Source organism: Teleopsis dalmanni, chromosome 2, assembly GCF_002237135.1.
Source record: "Teleopsis dalmanni isolate 2A chromosome 2, ASM223713v2, whole genome shotgun sequence".
Classification (NCBI taxonomy): Eukaryota; Metazoa; Arthropoda; class Insecta; order Diptera; family Diopsidae; genus Teleopsis; species Teleopsis dalmanni.
This window is the reverse complement of record NC_051847.1, coordinates 243,959,986-243,965,530: the sequence shown is the minus strand read 5'-3', so window position 1 is coordinate 243,965,530 and position 5,545 is coordinate 243,959,986.

Genomic DNA, 5,545 nt, shown 5'->3' with positions numbered 1-5,545 from the left:
TAAACCATATAAAGTCAAAATAAATTATTTTGTTAATAACATTTTTAATATTTTTGAAGTTGTAGTTCTGCAAAATGCTTGTCACGTTTATTGTAAACACAGAAGAAAAGTACATTGCAAAGTGGATTGGACCATCTGATTCTATCATTTGGAAACTAGACAAAGTATTCCTACTATCCTTAGATTAGTTTATAACAATAGTTTAAATCCTAAATAAGCCTTCCAACTACAGAATTGTTTATTTTGCATTTAATTAATATGAAATATTAATGTAATTGAATTTGATTTTTCCGTAGAAATGAAAGTCAAATACGAGTTCGCAAAATTAGTAACTAATATTTGCTTCTTGTTATTCGAGCTGAATGCAGCTAACAACTAGGACATAATTTTAAAATCTAATCAAACTAACTACAAATTGAAATTATAAATTTATGCATAATTTATATCAAATGTCGATATCATTGTATTTCATTGTTTCAAACAATTAGAAGATAGAAGGACTATATTTACTGTATTTATATAAGTAGGAAAAAATTAAAAAATTAAAAATTTAAAAAATTAAAAAATTAATAGACACTGTTAAAAGCCAAAGCCTGTTTTGGAATATAAAGCATTTAATAATGAGAAATATTTATTATAACTCTATTTCATTAAACCATATAAAGTCTAAATAAATTATTTTGTTAATGACATTTTTAATATTTTTGAAGTTGTAGTTCTGCAAAATGCTTGTCACGTTTATTGTAAACACAGAAGAAATGTACATTGCAAAGTGGATTGGACCATCTGATTCTATCATTTGGAAACTAGACAAAGTATTCCTACTATCCTTAGATTAGTTTATAACAATAGTTTAAAGCCTAAATAAGCCTTCCAACTACAGAATTGTTTATTTTGCATTTGATTAATATGAAATATGAATGTCATTGAATTTGATTTTTCCGTAGAAATGAAAGTCAAATACGAGTTCGCATGATCTAGTAACTATTATTTGCTTCTTGTTATTCGAGCTGAATGCAGCTAACAACTAGGACATAATTTTAAAATCTAATCAAACTAACTACAAATTAAAATTATAAATTTATGCATAATTTATATCAAATGTCGATATCATTGTATTTCATTGTATTTCATTGTTTCCAACAATTAGAAGATAGAAGGCCTATATTTACTGTATTTATATAAGTAGGAAAAAATTAAAAAATTAATAGACACTGTTAAAAGCCAAAGCCTGTTTTGGAATATAAAGCATTTAATAATGAGAAATATTTATTATAACTCTATTTCATTAAACCATATAAAGTCTAAATAAATTATTTTGTTAATAACATTTTTAATATTTTTGAAGTTGTAATTCTGCAAAATGCTTGTCACGTTTATTGTAAACACAGAAGAAATGTACATTGCAAAGTGGATTGGACCATCTGATCTAGTCATTTGGAAACTAGACAAAAGTATTCCTACTATCCTTAGAGGATAGTTATAAAACCAATAGTTTAAAGCCTAAATAAAGCCTTCCAACTACATTTAATTTATTTTTGCATTTAATTATATGAAATATGAATGTCATTGAATTTGATTTTTTCCGTAGAAATTTGAAAGTTCAAATACGATTCCGCAAAATTTATAAAAACTAATAATTTGCTTCTTTTATTCGAGCTGAATGCAGCTAACAAGTAGGACCATAAATTTTAAATATTCTGAATCAACTAACTACAAATTGAAATTATAAATTTATGCATAATTTATATCAAATGTCGATATCATTGTATTTCATTGTATTTCATTGTATTTCATTGTTTCAAACAATTAGAAGATAGAAGGACTATATTTACTGTATTTATATAAGTAGGAAAAAATTAAAAAATTAAAAAATTAAAAAATTAAAAAATTAATAGCCACTGTTAAAAGCCAAAGCCTGTTTTGGAATATAAAGCATTTAATAATGAGAAATATTTATTATAACTCTAATTCACTAAACCATATAAAGTCAAAATAAATTATTTTATTAATAATATTTTTGACATTTTTAACATTTTTAATATTTTTGAAGTTGTAGTTCTGCAAAATGCTTGTCACGTTTATTGTAAACACAGAAGAAATGTACATTGCAAAGTGGATTGGACCATCTGATTCTATCATTTGGAAACTAGACAAAGTATTCCTACTATCCTTAGATTAGTTTATAACAATAGTTTAAAGCCTAAATAAGCCTTCCAACTACAGAATTGTTTATTTTGCATTTAATTAATATGAAATATTAATGTAATTGAATTTGATTTTTCCGTAGAAATGAAAGTCAAATACGAGTTCGCAAAATTAGTAACTAATATTTGCTTCTTGTTATTCGAGCTGAACGCAGCTAACAACTAGGACATAATTTTAAAATCTAATCAAAGTAACTACAAATTGAAATTATAAATTTATGCATAATTTATATCAAATGTCGATATCATTGTATTTCATTGTATTTCATTGTATTTCATTGTTTCAAACAATTAGAAGATAGAAGGACTATATTTACTGTATTTATATAAGTAGGAAAAAATTAAAAAATTAAAAAATTAAAAAATTAAAAAATTAATAGCCACTGTTAAAAGCCAAAGCCTGTTTTGGAATATAAAGCATTTAATAATGAGAAATATTTATTATAACTCTATTTCATTAAACCATATAAAGTCAAAATAAATTATTTTGTTAATAACATTTTTAATATTTTTAAAGTTGTAGTTCTGCAAAATGCTTGTCACGTTTATTGTAAACACAGAAGAAATGTACATTGCAAAGTGGATTGGACCATCTGATTCTATCATTTGGAAACTAGACAAAGTATTCCTACTATCCTTAGATTAGTTTATAACAATAGTTTAAAGCCTAAATAAGCCTTCCAACTACAGAATTGTTTATTTTGCATTTGATTAATATGAAATATGAATGTCATTGAATTTGATTTTTCCGTAGAAATGAAAGTCAAATACGAGTTCGCATGATCTAGTAACTATTATTTGTTTCTTGTTATTTGAGCTGAATGCAGCTAACAACTAGGACATAATTTTAAAATCTAATCAAACTAACTACAAATTAAAATTATAAATTTATGCATAATTTATATCAAATGTCGATATCATTGTATTTCATTGTATTTCATTGTTTCAAACAATTAGAAGATAGAAGGACTATATTAACTGTATTTATATAAGTAGGAAAAAATTAAAAAATTAAAAATTTAAAAAATTAATAGACACTGTTAAAAGCCAAAGCCTGTTTTGGAATATAAAGCATTTAATAATGAGAAATATTTATTATAACTCTAATTCACTAAACCATATAAAGTCAAAATAAATTATTTTATTAATAATATTTTTGACATTTTTAATATTTTTAATATTTTTGAAGTTGTAGTTCTGCAAAATGCTTGTCACGTTTATTGTAAACACAGAAGAAATGTACATTGCAAAGTGGATTGGACCATCTGATTCTATCATTTGGAAACTAGACAAAGTATTCCTACTATCCTTAGATTAGTTTATAACAATAGTTTAAAGCCTAAATAAGCCTTCCAACTACAGAATTGTTTATTTTGCATTTAATTAATATGAAATATGAATGTCATTGAATTTGATTTTTCCGTAGAAATGAAAGTCAAACACGAGTTCGCATAATCTAGTAACTATTATTTGCTTCTTGTTATTCGAGCTGAATGCAGCTAACAACTAGGACATAATTTTAAAATCTAATCAAACTAACTACAAATTAAAATTATAAATTTATGCATAATTTATATCAAATGTCGATATCATTGTATTTCATTGTATTTAATTGTATTTCATTGTTTCAAACAATTAGAAGATAGAAGGACTATAATAACTGTATTTATATAAGTAGGAAAAAATTAAGAAATTAAAAAATTAAAAATTTAAAAAATTAATAGACACTGTTAAAAGCCAAAGCCTGTTTTGGAATATAAAGCATTTAATAATGAGAAATATTTATTATAACTCTAATTCACTAAACCATATAAAGTCAAAATAAATTATTTTGTTAATAACATTTTTAATATTTTTGAAGTTGTAGTTCTGCAAAATGCTTGTCACGTTTATTGTAAACACAGAAGAAAAGTACATTGCAAAGTGGATTGGACCATCTGATTCTATCATTTGGAAACTAGACAAAGTATTCCTACTATCCTTAGATTAGTTTATAACAATAGTTTAAATCCTAAATAAGCCTTCCAACTACAGAATTGTTTATTTTGCATTTAATTAATATGAAATATTAATGTAATTGAATTTGATTTTTCCGTAGAAATGAAAGTCAAATACGAGTTCGCAAAATTTAGTAACTAATATTTGCTTCTTGTTATTCGAGCTGAATGCAGCTAACAACTAGGACATAATTTTAAAATCTAATCAAACTAACTACAAATTAAAATTATAAATTTATGCATAATTTATATCAAATGTCGATATCATTGTATTTCATTGTATTTCATTGTTTCAAACAATTAGGAGATAGAAGGACTATATTAACTGTATTTATATAAGTAGGAAAAAATTAAAAAATTAAAAAATTAAAAAATTAATAGCCACTGTTAAAATCCAAAGTCTGTTTAAGAATATAAAGCATTTAATAATGAGAAATATTTATTATAACTCTAATTCACTAAACCATATAAAGTCAAAATAAATTATTTTATTAATAATATTTTTGACATTTTTAATATTTTTAATATTTTTGAAGTTGTAGTTCTGCAAAATGCTTGTCACGTTTATTGTAAACACAGAAGAAATGTACATTGCAAAGTGGATTGGACCATCTGATTCTATCATTTGGAAACTAGACAAAGTATTCCTACTATCCTTAGATTAGTTTATAACAATAGTTTAAATCCTAAATATGCCTTCCAACTACAGAATTGTTTATTTTGCATTTAATTAATATGAAATATTAATGTAATTGAATTTGATTTTTCCGTAGAAATGAAAGTCAAATACGAGTTCGCAAAATTTAGTAACTAATATTTGCTTCTTGTTATTCGAGCTGAATGCAGCTAACAACTAGGACATAATTTTAAAATCTAATCAAACTAACTACAAATTGAAATTATAAATTTATGCATAATTTATATCAAATGTCGATATCATTGTATTTCATTGTATTTCATTGTTTCCAACAATTAGGAGATAGAAGGCCTATATTTACTGTATTTATATAAGTAGGAAAAAATTAAAAAATTAATAGACACTGTTAAAATCCAAAGTCTGTTTTGGAATATAAAGCATTTAATAATGAGAAATATTTATTATAACTCTATTTCATTAAACCATATAAAGTCTAAATAAATTATTTTGTTAATAACATTTTTAATATTTTTGAAGTTGTAGTTCTGCAAAATGCTTGTCACGTTTATTGTAAACACAGAAGAAATGTACATTGCAAAGTGGATTGGACCATCTGATTCTATCATTTGGAAACTAGACAAAGTATTCCTACTATCCTTAGATTAGTTTATAGCAAACGTTTAATGCCTAAATAAGCTTTCCAA